This window comes from Haliaeetus albicilla, chromosome 17 (assembly GCF_947461875.1).
Source record: "Haliaeetus albicilla chromosome 17, bHalAlb1.1, whole genome shotgun sequence".
Taxonomy (NCBI): domain Eukaryota; kingdom Metazoa; phylum Chordata; class Aves; order Accipitriformes; family Accipitridae; genus Haliaeetus; species Haliaeetus albicilla.
Genome location: NC_091499.1, coordinates 16,057,139 through 16,074,842, shown reverse-complemented (window position 1 = coordinate 16,074,842; position 17,704 = coordinate 16,057,139). Strand labels below are relative to the sequence as shown.

The 17,704-nt window shown below is 37.9% G+C and overlaps 1 long non-coding RNA gene across 4 annotated transcripts in view; it reads right to left on the bottom strand.

The window, feature by feature from the left end:
* The window catches only part of LOC138689560 (uncharacterized), a 201,002-nt gene that overhangs the window by 5,826 nt on the left and 177,472 nt on the right, over positions 1–17,704 (bottom strand). For 3 of the 4 annotated variants that reach the window (XR_011328436.1, XR_011328433.1, XR_011328435.1), the window contains 3 exons: positions 15,594–15,674; positions 9,320–9,438; positions 2,486–2,533 (listed from right to left, as the gene is read on the bottom strand). This is a non-coding gene — a long non-coding RNA (uncharacterized lncRNA). Of the gene's footprint in view, positions 1–2,485; positions 2,534–9,319; positions 9,439–15,593; positions 15,675–17,704 lie in introns of those variants that run through there. The other variant, XR_011328434.1, reaches the window with a different exon arrangement.

The window sequence follows — 17,704 nt, the reverse complement described above, 5'->3', positions numbered from 1 at the left end:
TCCTGATCCTCTTTAACAGTAGGCGACAGCCATCAGGGATGTTCATTCCAGAAAGAGATGCAAAACTGACTGTAGTTCCTACATACACTTCATGAAGAGATGGGATTGAGAGTGCTGGGAATCATAGAATTGTAGAATCATTTAGGTTGGAAAAGACCTTTAAGATTATCAAGTCCAACCATCAACCATGCCCACTGAACCATGTCCTGAAGTGCCTTGTCTACGCGCTTTCTGAATGCCTCCAGGGATGGTGACTCCACCACTTCCCTAGGCAGCCTCTTCCAATGTCTGACAACCCTCCCAGTAAAAAAATTTTTCCTAATATCTAATCTAAATGTCCCTTGCCACAACTTGAGGCCATTTCCTCTCATCCTATCTCCAGCCACCTGACAGAAGAGACCAGCACCCACCTCACTACAATCTCCTTTCAGGTAGTTGTAGAGAGCAATAAGGTCTCCCCTCAGCCTCCTCTTCTCCAGGCTAAACAGCCCCAGCTCCCTCAGCCGCTCCTCACAGGACTTGTGCTCCAGGCCCCTCACCAACTTGGTTGCCCTTCTCTGGACACGCTCCAGCACCTCCATGTCTTTCCTGTAGTGAGGGGCCCAAAACTGAACACAGGACTCGAGGGGCGGCCTCACCAGTGCCCAGTACAGGGGGACAATCACCTCCCTGTTCCTGCTGGCCACACCATTTCTGATACAGGCCAGGATGCTGTTGGCCTTCTTGGCCACCTGGGCACACTGCTGGCTCATATTGAGCCGGCTGTTGACCAGCACCCCCAGGTCTTTTTCTGCCGGGCAGCTTTCCAGCCACTCTTCCTCACTGCATGGGGTTGTTGTGACCCAAGTGCAGGACCCAGAACTTGGAAGTAACAGGTAAGAGGTTCTAAAGAAAACCAGCAGTGGCTTACAACCTTCTGGGATGCAGATGACATTAGGCAGTAGTGCCAGTGATTTCCTCAGTGCCATAATTAAGTTAACAGCACCTCAAAAACATAGACACTCCGGAAGATCCAATAGGAATACGACTTGCCTTTAAGTATTTAGGAAGGAGGATTTTTTTCTTTTATGATAAACACAGCTTTTGTTCTGGCCATGCAGCCTGGTTACCCTGAGGAAAAGATCCAGTGACCTGACAGATGGGAGTTCCTCAGTCTCATGTAACCCTGCCTACTCCTATACCTAGAGAGGACAAATCATTTCACATGGATGCTACAGTGATATCTACTGGATCCTTGCTTAGAAAGCAGATAAATTATTCTCACTAGAACATAATGGTGTATAATATAGTGCTGGAGCTGAAAATAACCCATAAAATGAGTACCAAAATTTACACTTATTCAAGTTAAAATGTATGTGTTGTCAGTCTAACTAATCTCTCCTAGTCTCACAGTCCTCTCACTTTGACTAGCCAACATTTAATGTCAGCTTTAGCAGATACAATGTTCCAGTCATTAAAAATTATATTAAGTAACACTGGTTCCAGTGTGAACCTTTAGAGCATCCTACTATTAACCTCTTTACACTCTTAGGAGAAGACTTTCAGTGCAAGTTTTTTGCCATCATTTATTCAATTTTTAATCCACTGTGAGATTTTGCCCCTTACCTCATAGTTATATTTTTCCCTTAATAGTCTTTTATGAAGGACCGTATTGGGAATTTTTTGAAAATCCAAATAAATTATGTTCACCAGGTCACTTTTATCTACTATTTTATTAACTTTTTCAAAGCATTTTAGCAGGTTAGAGAAGCATGCTTTCCCTTTACTGACGTTGTGCAGGTTTGACCCTATTAGGTTATACTTACTCATGTGCTGAACTGTTCTATCCCTAATTAGACTCTCAATCAGTTTCCCCAGAAGCAAGGTGAAGTTCACTGGTCTTAATTCCCAGGATCTCTTTTTGGTCCTGTTTTAACAACAGACACCATATCAGATATTTTACAACCATCACTGGTCTATATCACATCTTCTTGCAAGTGTCTCCTTTATTTTATACTTTATTCTGGTGAATGCTACCTACTTTTAATTATTTTCCATTTTTTGATGAGTTTATCAAATCACTCAGCACATCCCTTGTAAAAGACTACAATTTTTGCTGGTGCTGCTCTGCCTTTTACGTTTTTAGCACAGCAACTACTTCAGCTGTCATCTATAAGAAAGAACAAGGTGAGAGTCTGTTTAACTATTGAACTCTTTTATCATGGTGAGTAGGTAACCATGGTTTTAATTTGATATTTTTGTTCTTTTTAAATATTTTGCCCCTACAAGTCCTCAGATGAGCAACTATTCACCTCTTTCTTAAAAGTTATAAAATTTATCCTGCAGCTTTTGGGGCTTTTTGTTTTTCTGTTTTTGTGGATGACATGGACCATCAACCTCAATGGAATATTTGCTAGCCTCACTTTGAGCACGGTTCTTGGACAAAAAGCGGAAAGGAAGGATCAAATCCTAGCACCACTGAACATAACTAACTGATCAGACTCACCAGCAATATCTCATACCAGGAGTTATTGAAACTGGCCTTCACATGAATCTGACAAGTGACAGAAAGAAAGAGGTTGTGCTTATGTGAAAAGGTATAGATTTGTATTCTGGGCTTGTAGAAGATGTTCTCGGTCTATGCTTTAGGTACACAGGTCTTAATGATCAGGAAATATTGTCGAACACGATTTTTAGTGAAAAAGCATTGAAAATTCCCACTGAAATGTGTACATGGCTAAGTAAAGGTCAGTAAGCTATTGAGCAAACCTGAAATGCTCACATTAGAGGATTAGAAACTCAGAATTTTCAGCATTCAGTGAAGTTGGTGGACTTTCCTCTGGAATTCGAGACTTACTGTCCTTAACAGTCAGGTCTGAGTTTGAATGGATGAGAAAATTGAAAAGGAACTTCAGCTGAAAGTTCTGGGTTTGGTTATGAGCCATATAAAGCCACCAAGTATGAAAGCCTAGGTTTCAAACTATGCCTTGCTTCTACAACAAAACCCACACCACATTAGCTTCACCTAGGTTTGAATTTCATTACAAAAATAACACATAGCTCTAACTCTAAGTATTAAGGAAGATTACTGCTGGCTTTGTTTTCCCTTCTAATAGAACTTCCAGTTTCATCTGTGTTCAGAGATTCTATGTGCTGCACTGTTAAGCACAGATTTCTGCTTAAATCATATTTCTATCAGCTTTAACATATTAAAATAGAACACATTTTAATGTATGTGATGAACATTAAATCATTTTTGCTTCAGGGAAACTCTGGTAAACAGTAACTGTCAAAAATTGTAATGACACAAAATTAAAATAATAGAAAACAGTCTGTAACAACAGCTTTTCTAATCATGTTAACGGAAGTTCAGCTCTGCATCTTCTAACTATTCCTTTACAAAAAGCAGAAAGGTTGAGGAAGGAAAGCTTAGGTACACAAATATACACTGTTGAACAAGAAGAGCTGGAAATTATCATTGTTACCATTCTTTGCTTGCTGACTGTGAAGTGCACTTCAATCAATGTAAGAAAAATGCAACCAATTTAATACACGAATATTTTTTATTGTTATGACAATTAGCCTTTTGTTCAGGATTTTTAATATATAAACATTTTCTTCACAAAATCTTGGAAAATATGAGAGTATCATTTAAGTACTCCAAATTGGAGCAACTTCTGGAAGCCTGCATTATAATCAGAAGGAAACTGATCTGAAGAAATTAAACTGCATCAGAAATATTGACAGGCATATAGATTGAATTACATGAATATGAGATACATACAGACTTGGAGCAGTAGTTCTGCTTAGTGATCAATGTCAAATGAATTTCAAAATTATTTTAGTTTGTTTATTATGTCTTGTTTTATTTTAGATTTTAATTTGAATTAGTATGAAATAAAATCACTATTTATTAACTTTCACTTACAAACAAAAAATCTAACTAGTAAAAGCCTATCTGAAGTTAAAACCTTCCATTTTATGGAGGCCAAGTAACAACATAGTTTATCATGATACAAATTATTCAAAAGCAAGAAGTAAAAACTGAGACTTGAAAGTTTCCACCTATTAATGTGGTATGTAGCCGATGTACACAGGCTGTATGCTGAGGTTGCATTGCCCCCTATAGTCCCTGTGTGTCAGCTGGGAGGGGAGGGGGAAGAGAAAGGGAAGAGTGGGAGAAATTAGTTGCCAAAAGTACTATGCCTTTGGTTTTGATTCATACTTTGGAAAGGGCATGGTGGGGAACAGTGGGCAAATCTAACTTGGCCATGCTGTTCAAGAAGAATTTGTACGTGTTATTCTCCAAACACATACGGATTAAATAGAATGTACCCTCACATTCAGATGAGAAGACCCCTGCAGCCCCTGTGGTCTGGCTGTGTTTGGGGTGCATTTGTTGGATGCTGGTACCTGCACACTGGCAGCACACGGGGAATGCCGGCGTACCTGCCCATGGACTCAGAGGCAGGAGATCGTTGACTTTGATTCACCAGTGAAAGGCAGGAGGGGCCACCCATGACTTCTCTTTTGCTCTCAGTGGGCACACCTTTGGGGGCTGAGCATAACAGGGACATCTCACTCTAAGGCACACAGGACTCTAAAAGTCGTGCCCGAATGGCGGAGTACATACACAGACTGCTCTTTGAAGCAGCTTCAGCACAGGGACCAGAAAGAGAGAGAAAAGGCTCAGATATAGGTTCCTCTTCAGCAGTAGCAGCAACTGCAAGGAGCACAGCCAGTTTGTTCATGCTGCCCATGGACACTGGCAATGCTGCCCTTTAGCAGCCCCTGGGCCTAGGAGTAGCAGGAGGTTTCCCAAATCCCTGCAGAATATGCCTCTTTTAACCACCAGCACAAGGACAAAACTACATTCCCGGACTCAGCTTTTTCCTGTCAAGCCCATCTTTCTTAACTTTGCTGTCAACTAAAAAAAATGTTATCTCCCCATAAAATTAATTGAATCTCAGCAGCTGTCCTAATACTGTTCTCTTATGAACATAATTATGCACAGCATTCAGTATATATTTTAATAGGCACAGACACAATATAACAAAAAGCATTAAATTCTTGAGGATCTCTTAAAAATATCTAATCAACTACTGGTGCTACTATGCCAAAAACTTCATGGAAATGACAAATATTCAATAAGCTCAAGATGAAAACCATCCTTCATAGTGTGCAATACACTGTTATCACTAGTTGTCTTATTTCTGGGGACAGCTTTTCTACTACCACAATTCGAGGCACACCTTCAGCTAGAAAAAGTTAGTGCTGCTCCTAAGAGGTGACAGTTCTTATTTTTGAGCCTCCTACCTCTTTTCCTTTGGTGGCACAAGCATGTTTGTAGTGACATTATGAAGTGATCGGAGAACTTATGCAGCTAAAATCTTAGGTTTTTTTAATACCATATTATTTTTAAATTGGATCAGTTGTTGAGGCTCTCCATGTAGTAGCACCTATGCTTATACTTGCACAAGGGATAGGAGAAAAAGAATAACAGTACGTTACGGTAACCACCTAATTCTATGGCAGTGATGTCTTGTGCCAACTGGAGTTGTTTGTGTAGCTATGATTTCAGGAACATGAATTGTCCTTAAAATGCCTTTATATTTCATTCGGTCTGAAAAAAAGTATTATGAGTGTTCCCATCCACATACCTTCACAAATATTCTGTCTAGACAGAGAAGATAGTCCTACAAAGTGGAGCTGAAAAACTTGTTCATTTTTTTTGTGAGTATATGCCCAGACATAGTCCCATATCAGATCATTATTTTACTATGATGACTAGAGACTCAATAATGACTAAGCTACTGATGAGATGTGATTGCTGCTTACCCAGCAGATCAATACTGTCTCACTGGCTCCTGATGTGGAGGGGTATATCCTGATAGTATTCAACTGTTCAATTATCTTACTCTTAACTGCAAACTCTTTGAAGCAGGGTTGGGTTTTTGTTCTGTTAGCCACGTAGCTAGCACGAGTTCTGCAGCTCGTGAAGGTCTGAAGTTAAGTAGAAATGTCTTCAGCGTTTACCCACTAAAAATTGTACAATATTCACCAGAGGTGTCACATCTTCTAGTTGCCTCACCTAGAATACTGACCTTATTCTTGTCTTTCCTAGTCTCTCATTTTGCTTGCTTTCTATCCTATATACACTCTAGTACTGTTGCATGCTGGATATCATTGTGTAGTCATTCAGCTAACACAAACTTCTAACAGTGAGCAAATCAAGGCTACGTTGTTATCTTTGCCCTTTATTTATTTTTCTCTCAGCTATGATTCTTTCCTCATGTGTTTGTACTCAAATACATGTATGTATAGACAAGTTATTTCCCTGGCTAGTGGAAAATTCTTTAAGGAAGGATGATTGTTGCTTGTCCGTTGCCCACTTTTTTTGTCTAAATTACATCAAGCATTTTTCTTCAACCAACACAATCTGATTGTGTCCAAAGAACATGTGAGCAGTATGTTCTGCTACTCATGAAAATGGGAGACATTCATCAGGTTAGCATCATACTGTGCCTTCATGCTAAAGAACTAAAAATCACTCTGTGACACAAGTCTAGCCCCATAAATGTGTAACCAGCTTTCAGCAGCAGTGCACTACCTGACTGGTGCAGAAGACAGTGACACATTTGGGGAAGCAACATTTCTGAATGCCAAACATACAGAGATGAGCCACTAAATCTTATGAATTATCCATGCAGAGCAGACAGAACATTTGTTTTCAAGGTCAAATGAGAAAGATCTCCTGACCTGTGTGGTAAACTACATGTTAATGCATTTATCCATCTTTGGAATATAAGGGACAAAGTCAACACAGACAGAAATGAACCAGTGGGATAAGTCTGCCAAGCTACCAAAATCATTATGCCATCCATTTTACTGGCATTTATTTATGTCTGTGCAGGGCATACACAATGAAAATCAGATCTCTAACTCAAATTTGAGTTTCTTCCAAACTAGATTGCAGTATCAAATATATTTACATTCTTTGGATAACCCTTAATTAATTTTGTTTTACATACAGTATTTCCATATTTGTTTAGTCATTCATAACTAATGCGACAGAAATAGTAAAATAAACCAATACTAGATTTTTTTAAAGGGAAATTGCAGTAGTGTCTCATAAATGCTTCTACACTTCCCCCTGGCCTTCATGAGGCAGCATACTTAAAGGTGGCATGATCCTCTCATAATAGTGTGCTTTGTTATCACTGTCAACACCAACATTTAAAGGATAACAATTCAGAAAAGAGGCAAGGTGGTCGGTTGATTTCTCCTGAATACTTTGTACAAGCAAGACTCAAGTTTCATTCCCAAACCTGATGGGCTGTTGGAGAACAGCTCTTTGATGGTTGAAGAGAAGGCAATTGTACTACCAGGGGAGCAGACCAGAGAATGAATTCTGGCTAGGAATGTCAAGTTTAAACTCTCTAGTAGTGCAAAGGGGCTCAAAAGTGAATGCAAATCCATCCTAAAGCACTTTACATTAGCAGAATAGGGCAAAAAGGTCTTATTGGGACTCAGAGAATCATGATTTCTCTTGCTTTTCTCTCGCTTTGCCAGGAAGAATAAATGACTTGGCTCCTTTACAGGGCACTGTCCCTGCTTTGCATTTCATCAGCCCCATCATAGGGAAGTCAGAATTTCTGACATTCCCCACTAGACTTTTTTCTCCCTCCTGTGAGGGAGGGGAGAGGCAGTGAGAGGCAGATGCACCTTTTCCATTCCTCCCACTACAGTATTGCAAAATCTGAGCTGGACCATACACTTCTGCTAGAGAATTCTACACAGCAACATAAAGGCTATGACATGTGGTATGTGGAATGTAGCAGTCTACATATATTACAGTTTTTCTGAATCATTGGGATGGTATTAGATGAAAATAATTTTCAACATTTGCATCTCTGATGACTGTAGAGTGGTAGGATCTTGCAACAAACATTTTAGAGTGTTCGTCACTGTGCTTTTTGATATCTCTACCCAGGCAGTTAGTTTAATTTCTTATATATCCATGTCATTTTTCTTTCATATTAATATTCCCACATGACAAGTACATTACTTCAAGCTGTTGAATTGATTTTCAAGAGGAATCTTGGTTTACATAAATTGTTACTTCTCACAACACTTTTCAGAAAGCGGCCAGATTCAATTCCATCCCTTGTAAGGAGCATTGAGAAGTGTACTAAAGTAGGCAAAAATTATAATCTAGCAGAACCAATCCTATTGTTTTTACAAATGCTTGTGAAAAGATCAATTAGTCACTAAAAAGTCTGATTAAGAAAACAAATCCAACAGCTCAACATATTTCCTCCTCCGGATGGTTCAAGTTTAGAAAATGAGCATACTCCTTAGAGAGACTGAAACTAAGGCTCTGCACTTCTGTTTTACCACAGGTACAGCATCTCTAGAACCAGTGAAAGATTTCAGTGGTGTGTCTGTCATATAGATGCTCTTTTTCTGGGGACACACATTAGATAGAGAAGCACAAAGTACAACATTGCCCATCAGAATTTGTCTAAACTGGGGTATCTACTGAGTGTTTCAAATATATTTAGCACTTGCTTTTACACTGCCTGCAACCAAAGTTTACTCATACAATAGTTTCTGGCCCTATATAGTTCATTCTGTGATATGAATGCAATTATCTTTTTTCTTATTCGTTTCCTATATTGGCCTAGCTGAATCTCCACTACTGTTTTCTTCATTGTGAAATGATTTGTTTGTTTGTTTTGCTATTAAATGTTGCTTAATTGCTCCTCCTTGTCCCTATTGCTCCTTCTCTCCCTTTCTTGCTTTTCCTTTAATCTTCTTGTCTCTTCTCTCTTCTCTTCCTTTCCCTTCCCTTCCCATCTCCTTCAGTTGCCACTGTCTCATCTCCAACTTCAGTAAAGATTCTCACAGTATATATTTTACTTTAATGAAGAAATTAATACAGAAATATTATAATATTCCAACACTTACCTATAACTTTGGGATATCACCGTGTAATTGCATTATATATGTGCCCATGCCCTATAAAACAGTCTAGCTGCTCTTCATTGTGTTGTTTAGCTCTTTTATCTGTTGCATTTTGTTTAGTTTGATATGATACTGAAGAATAATAAGAGCATTAAAATTTCATGATTGCAGTATTGGTAAAATACCGCTACTCTTGGTCAAGTACTAATGAGAAATGAATGCAATTCCTCAGCAAATTTGGACTGCCATTTTAAGACCAGTCATCTAAAACCAGGCAGTATTTAGAAATGCATGACTACGATGTTTGCCCATGAAGAAAACAGTGTTTCTTTATATTTCTAAAGAACCATATGTCTCTTTTAGCAGATCATACCAGTTTCTTTTGTGGAGGCCAATAAGGGTCATTAAACACCAATGGGTCTCTGAGTCCTTCTTCAGAGTCAATGACATTGTAGGCTTCACCAGGGATCTCATTTTCCTTCTGTACAAGATCTGCAGGGCAAGGGAGGCAAATGAACTATGAAAAACATAATCACTGCTTTTACTGTTGCTTTCTTCATCATAAAAATTCCATTTATTTAAATTCCATTAAAAAACACATTTGCCTGCTGAAAGCATAAATATATACTTTTGTTATATTTATGATTTTTCATTTTTTAAAAGAGTTTTGTCATTCTTTTGGGGAAAAATTAAATATTTTCTATTATAAATATTACACAAACTTGTTATACAAATTTCAGGACAGAGCAAGTGGTTAAAAAGTAAATTCTTCTAGAACAGTTTCTCAGAGGTGACAGAAAAATATTTCACAAGTACCTGAGGGGATTAGTACTCTAACACTCATTTTCAGAAGTGACTTGAGCACCAAGGTTCAGCTTTTCAAAAGTACCTGGGCCTTTAACTCACATTTTAATTTAAGAGAGTGAGACCCGCAAAACCTATAAGGATCTAGAATTCAGGATGAAAAGCCTTACTGAAACTCAAGGGGATTTGGGTTATCAAAGGCCAGATTTTTTAAAAAGTATTTAGGAACTTAGAGGCAGAGATAGGCATCTAGCTACCTTTTTTTTCAAAGTGGAGTGAAGAAGGGTTAAGTCCCTAACACTCACTGAGATTAGTGTGCTCTTAGAAAGTGCTAAGTACACCTCTGCATCTAAATACCTTTAAAAAATCTTTTCTTGAGTTGCTTTTGAAAGTGGGCTTTATCATATGAATGCAGTGATTTATCCTATGCTTAATTCCCGACCTCACAAAGATTGCCATAGATGGCTTTACTAAAATAATTTTGCATCATGATCTTGATGGAAATGGACAGAATTAGATAACAAAATATTATTTTAACAAAATTTAGTTGGTATTTGGATCCAGAAATTCACTAAATGTTGAGACCTGAAAATAACAGACAGTTTTGCTCCACTGGGATCATACTTGGGACAACTCTGTTAGACCCTGAGCACGTTCAGCTTCAGGGGTTCAACACTGTAAATGCTAAGCTACCAACAGCACAAGCACAGATCTATGAACATCTATATTGTTAGCAGTGCTAGAGTCTGATAATATGAATGACTAACTCGCTTTCACCATATTTGCCACACTTGGGGAGAAGATGAGGGATAGAATGAAAAAGAAAGTTGCAACACAACAAAAATCTGGCAAGATGCAGTTTCGGATTTTGATTTCTGAGGAAGCAGAATTTCTTTCTGGTTGCATTACACTGTGAATATCTGCAGCTCCACTTTTGTAGCCTCTGCTAAATTTTTTTTTCTTTTTTAATTGACTCATATAATTATCTTATATAAATATAAATTTCTTTGTAACTGTTCTCAGTATTCAGCCCTTAAAATGAATCCACTTTTTAGTGCATTAGTTCCTTTCTGAGTCACATTTGATTTTTTTCCTGTACTGACTGGCTTCTGAACACACTGGCTGATGGTAAGCTTTGTCATGAGATGCTGAGATATAAAGAACAACAGGTTACCTCATAATCTCTTCTTGTTAATGCTTGTTCTGGAGAGCACCTGCTGTCTTTAAAAAGGATTTGAGTGACCCAAGATTAAGAAGCCTCCCTACAACAATTACTGTTCTTATCACTGAAGAATACTCATACCCATGTGACATCTTCCTGATGGTTTCAAATTCACAGACTGAGGGAGAGATAAGAGTCAAAGAACCATACAGTGTGCAATTATAAGAAGACATCAAACCGGTCCAATACAATTCCATTTTGGAGAAGAGTAACACTATCAGACTAATTGATTTCTGTCTGCAAAGTATCTATTAGGACAAAACACCCTCTGATTTCATTTAAAGAAATTTTAAAGTGCCACGGTGCTTACAGTATTTCTAATCATCTTTCTAGTTCATCCTTATTGGGCAAATGACATAATGGGCACAGGGAAGCTAAATGAATCGCACAACCTAACAATGCTAATGTTTCAGAGAGTATATTAAAGCTCAAGAGTAGTATCATCAGTATGTCTTGCCACCTCTTTGATTTAACAGGTACAAAAGTATGGACTTCTGTTCTTATGAAGTCCAGTCAAGTTTGTGATATAAATAAAGGATCTGCTACCATGACACCCATCATAGTATATCCCATGTTACTCCTCAAAACATTTTTCTAAGCCTGTTTAACCACTGAGCTCCTATCACCATTACTTTCATTGATGATATTTGTGCAAAGCCAGTTCTTTGAAATATTGTCCAAAATCATCAGTATTTTGAAAATTAATGTGGAAGGATGAAATTATAAAAAAAACGGTACCCACTCACTGAATCTGCCCATCCTTTCTTCTTTCCAACAATCTGGGTACAAATAAAGGACATGAACCATAATTCTGTTTCTTCTTCTCCTCCTCCCTCAACTTAGGATCCTTCTGAAGATGTCTTTAAGAAATTGAGAAAAAAAGCATCGAACCTAAATATCAAATATTATTAACTAAACTTCTGATTTAGTACTCGTTCATACTAACTGAGAAAGTGAGCCTGCTGGGAACCTCCCTTTGTCCAATCTGAGGGCATGTTGAGGTCTCCAGGTGGCCACATCTTCTAGGTTATAGCAGTAATGTCTGCACCATCTAACTCAGACGGTACCTGAACCAAAATGGAATTGACCTAGTTTTACTTCCAAGTAAAGAAAAAACAACTAGCGGAACTCACAGACTGGTTAGAAACCGAAATGAATTATTTTAAATCAGGTGCAAATGGCAGGTTTGCCAGAAGGAATAAGTAACAGAAGGCAACAGCGATAAAGGGTAATTGAAGATTGGCATGCTGGATACTAGGTGATGGAAAGCCAAGATGGCAGTCTGCTACAGCTGAAGAAAGTTTTGACTGTCCCAAGTTGAGAAGGTGAAGTTGTTATGTGAGGTCAATTCACTTTTGCTCGGCTATGTTTAGGATTCCTCCAGTGGAAGAGAATACAGTTTAGTGCTTATAAGCTTTCTATTTATAAATGCATTAGAATACTTTCCTTTTTGTGCTAATAACAAAGCTTGAAGGATAATCTCAATATAACTTCAGATCACATTATGCATAGCTGTCTTCTTGACTGTAGAACACCTAAAATCCGTTGGTTGTATCTACAGTGGTAAAAAAAAATGTGCAAACAGCAACCAAATTAATTGGTAAGCTGTAGCACGCTGCCAAAAGCAAAGATGGCTAAACATTAACTTTATTGGGGTTTATGCATCTAATATGTCAATGAATAGTATGTTTCCAGCATCGCAGAAACTGTCAGCTACATTGTGGACCCCAGTGGTATATGGTGATCTACTAAAACAGATAGATTCAATGAGGTAGGCTTCTGTTTGTCTGGATTGGACACAGAAATCCAGACTCTTCCAGTGATCCACAGATCAGTTATTATACAACAGACCCTACCAGCTCCTTCACAGCTTGCTCAGCCTTCTGTGTCACTATGTAGTTAAGAAGCCTTTAATCTTCAGGCTGACATAGGTGCAATGAGTCTACAGACTAAAATCTCATACACGATTTGGATGAAAGCTAATTACTGCCAGTTATTCTAGCTGCTTTCCTCCGAGTAGAAGAATGTGGGGGAAAAATCAAATGCATTGCTTTTACTGCTTCATGCTTTGTGCTATGAACTGCGACTTTGAAAATGTTAGTACAAAAATAAAGCTATTTCTATGTTTCAAGAGTATAAAAGATTGTCAGATAGTCATAAAATACTGCTGGTCAAGATGTATCCCTGAAGATATATGCTTAATTTACTCCAGTTTAAAATTCTGTTCTCCAGGTTCCCAGCTGAGGACATATTTTTACAATTGTTTCCAGTGAAAAGTACATTTTCAGATCTGAGCAACAGTCCTTAAAATGGGGCTTTGTGATACCGAAAATGAGCCCACCAAAGGCAATTAGCACACAAAGCTTTATGCCCATCTGTGTAACTCTTGAACTCCAATGGGACTGTTCACATGGTGCAAAGTGAGGAATACGAATCAGCCTTTGCAGGACTAGGGACTTCAGTGTAACATCACTAATACCGTTATAACATACTATTTAAAAATCAAACAAGCTTAAAGATTAGTCTAAGTGAAAACTCTTTTTCATTGAGTATAATAGGTCAAACAGAAGGAAGCAAATATAACAAGGGAACCAGGAAAAACCGCAGTAAAGTCAAAGGATGGGAACATGGATATAGCAGGGTTCACCAGAGGCGATGACAAATAAGCAAGGAGATAAAGTGCTTCAAAATTCAATAATCAGGGGAAAATTATGAATTAATAAGGAAAATGCTATCTTCCAAAAGTCATATTTGTGATGTACAAGATATTTAAGCCAGGTTCATACATATATTAAAAAAAATGGCAAACCACAGATTTCAACAATAAAGAGCCTTTTCATAATCAGAGAATGGTATAAGAAATCTTGTTAATGAAACAGTTGAACTGTCTCCTGTCACAATATCCTTTGATGACAAATTATGCTTCAAGGTGAGAGCCAAGTCAGTTGAGATTCTTATCCTGAATTACCCCATAGGAATCCATCTCTCTCTCTCTCTTCTGACTATGGGTAGACCCTGATGAGTTGAGAGCCCATGGAGTAAAGTCACCCTTTGCAACTTCTTTCCTACGTAACAGTTTTCTGGTTAACGTATCTATTTATTGGACACCAATTTAAATACTTCCATACTTTTTTTTTTTTTCAGTTTGGAAAGGAACAAGCATTTTAGCACATTCTTTCAAGAAATTGTTTCTTCCTTAGAAACTTTTCTTATCATGTTCTGAACCTACAGCAGTGGTTTTCAGTGTTTCTCATCATGCATTCATATTCACCACCATTTCATCAAAAAAAAGGACAATTTTAACTACAGCTTTTGCAGGAGTTTTCATCTATTTCCAGATAACCCATAAAAAGTTCCTCCACATTGTGCACTCAAAAACTGTTTTGCATGTGTATGCTATTTCCCCCCAGTTTCAGTTCTCACTGTCTGACTGAATCAACTGAACTCGAAACAAAAAATTTTCTAAAGGATGTCGAATTACAAAATAAACTCATTTGCGCATCATAGGAAACTTACCCTACAAGAGCCTCCTTTACACATCAGCCTCACCCTTTCCAATCTTAAAAAATATCTTTGGAATCAAATTTGCAGTTAGATGAGTTGCCTATACTTTTGACGTTGAACTAGCAACAACTGTGCTGCCTGTCTCACTACAAGTTTTTAGGTAACTTACAAATTTCGGAAAGGTGGGACTCAGTAGGAAATAAGCAGGGAAGAAAACACGAATACCATCTTGCTGCTCTGCAAGTCCATTGTGTGCCTATATCACTAATGCTTTCCGCAATTCTCACCACCCTGTCTCAGGAAGAACATGAGTGACAGTACTTCCAGATGAAGAGACACTGGAAGTGCCAGGACTCTCCACCCCGAGCACTATCTCAGAGCCAGGGTCACTCTGGACTGGCACTGATTTTCGGCGCAGAATACCAGAGTGCTGCCAGAGACAGACTGCTGAGCTGCCGGGATCCTTGGTCTGACCCAGCGTGGCAGCTCCCGTGCATTTTAATGATGCAGCTAGTCTCCAGAAACGACCAGAAGAAGCTTCCTCTTCATTTATCACATTGCTTCCTCACATGCACTGAGCTTGATTTTTGAGGCAATGGCCAACCACAGCCGAGGGGGCCCCTGGCTATTCTAAATTATATCAAGGCTGAGAACACTGTAAATCAGGCAGGAAACTTTAATGCCACCTTTGGCCACAATGACCATCAATCCTTTATCCCCATTAGTCACAACTGGAATCCAGCCCAAGTGTCTGCAGTCTCAAACGAGATACCATCTTTGATGACCAGTTTCCATCAGACTTAAACTAGTCCAGTGACAAAACAGCTCTCCTCCCCCACAACCTATCGAGGTGAGGAAAAACAGTGAGAAATAGAAAATGAGAATGAAAGAGAATTTATATGCAAAAAACTGTGCTCCTGCTACAACCAGCAATCTACAGTGGAATATTTTTAGGATACAGATAATTCTGGCTTAGTTCCACAAAATGAACGGTAGAACTGCCTCAATTTAATTACCACCCCATGAAGCAATCTGACAGCCCCAATGCAGTGCTTAGTAAGCATTTTACCTCAGACAGCTTGAAGATGTATTGTAGCACTGAAATTACAATACGTACCATGACTTGTTCTGTCATCCTACTTTGGGAATGCAGCATGCTTGTCTCTATAATGAGCTGTCTGATATTCACCCATTTCACCTGTAGCAAACAGGAGTAAAACGTAAGTAACCATAAGTTGGCATATTAGTTGAATGCAAGCTAAAGTATTCATTTTTGGCGGAAGGTTTCAGATTCTTTTAACTATCTAGACAAGTGTAATACATAATTTACTTACATTTACATTTTGAAAAACATTTTGAATTTTCTAAATTTTTAATTATTACAACCTGGAAAAAAAAACAACCCACAAACCCTGTTCTCTCCATCTTACTTTCTGCTTGCAAGATTCCAGGAAAGTATATTAGGGAAATACTTGCTACTATGTCTAACTCAGGGATAAAATATGTATAACTTAAGGACACATAAGTGCGTCCTATTAAGAAAATTAACTCTGCAAGAAAAAGTTTTCTCTGCTTAGTTCAAAAACCAAAGAAGAAAAACAATGTATTAAAAAAAAAATACAATAGGACACTTTATAAAGCTTACAGTAATGCAGTTCTGTAATGTTTTTTTAATAAATATATTTGTGCTTGAAAATATATGCTAGTCTGCACTTCTGCAAGTATAATGAAATGATATACCTTTATTAAAAAACAAAACAAGTGATCCAGCTTGTTTCAAGCAGAAGAAAGATTGAAACTTATTTATTCATATGAAATCTTACAGAGAAAATTGAGTAGCTTTATTTTCTTTTTAATTATGCCATTACATCAGAATCAGACTTCACCACCCTTATTCTGGCTAAGCAATTTTTAGAAGGTGTGTGGAAAAGCAGTTAAGCCCAGGCTAAATTTTAAAACTCCCACCTCACAGGAACTATTCACACCTATAAGAAAGCCCACCTAAAGCATCTAAGAAATCGGTGGTTTTTCATTGACTTAACACCACTGTGAGTTAAGTGTCATAGACTGAATCCTGCTTAATGCCATCTCAAAAGCCATGAATTGTGGAATGTAGAAAAATAATACCCCACATTAGCCATAGGAATAGCCTAGCCCGCCCCCCCCCGCCCTTTAAAATAGCATAAATAAGTAAAGAAAAAGAACTGAGACTCTTCTTCTGTTTCTCTGTAGGATTCTAAGGAAAGAGTCCTTACGACAAACATTTACAGGTGAAAAAGAAAAATAACAGGTGTTATTAGAAACCTTAGAGTCCAGATCATACAAGTACAGGAATGTACAATATCTGTAAAACTATCAGTGCCTATGAGTTTAAGAAATTATTTGCAACTTAATTGAAAATAAAAGCTTGAAATATCTTTATAACCAGCAGAATACCAACAATACATGATATGATACACCCATTTGTGCTCAACCTTCCTTTTTCTGTTTACTGCACTTACGTTTGGTTGAGTCGACGCTCTGTTCCCTGTGATTGCCTGGGAACAAGGGATCAAATACTCAAAAGTAATTGCGCAGGTCACACATCAGCCAAATTTTCCGACAGTGTGTACTTAGCTGTTTCTGAAGACCAAGTCCTCCCTGAGATAGCTCAGAATCTAAAAGAAGAATCTAAAAGAAGAATCTAAAAGCCAAAAGGTCAAGAATACTAAAGCATTGAACTGAAAACAAGACAAGCTAGATTACACAAAAAATCTGATGCATACAAAGTCACAAGCAAAGATGATCCAATCCGTAGATTTAAAAGTCCAAACATACTTGAGAAAGATCACTTGCTATATGATATTTTTTTTAAAAATAAGTGGAAACATCTGCAAGATAAAATATAGTTTAGATTTGCCAGGTGTTGGGTCCCTTACAAACCCTCTGTACCATTAATTGTCTTTGAGTCTTACCTATTATTTTGAGTATGAATTATTTCTCAAACTTTATTTTCTTTCTCTTACACAGTATATCTCTTTATTTCTTTTAAAAAGAGAAATGTTTGGTCACCTTTCTTCAGACTGACAGGGTTACAGAAAACAGAAGTACCTCAGGATTTAGAAAGCACTTCCCAGTCACTATTACTTGAAAGCAAGTTTTCACTCTCAAAGAGGCATAATGTCCGAAAAGAAACAATACTCTGAACAAAGATGAAAAATTGTAGATTACTTTCACAAGCTCTTATTC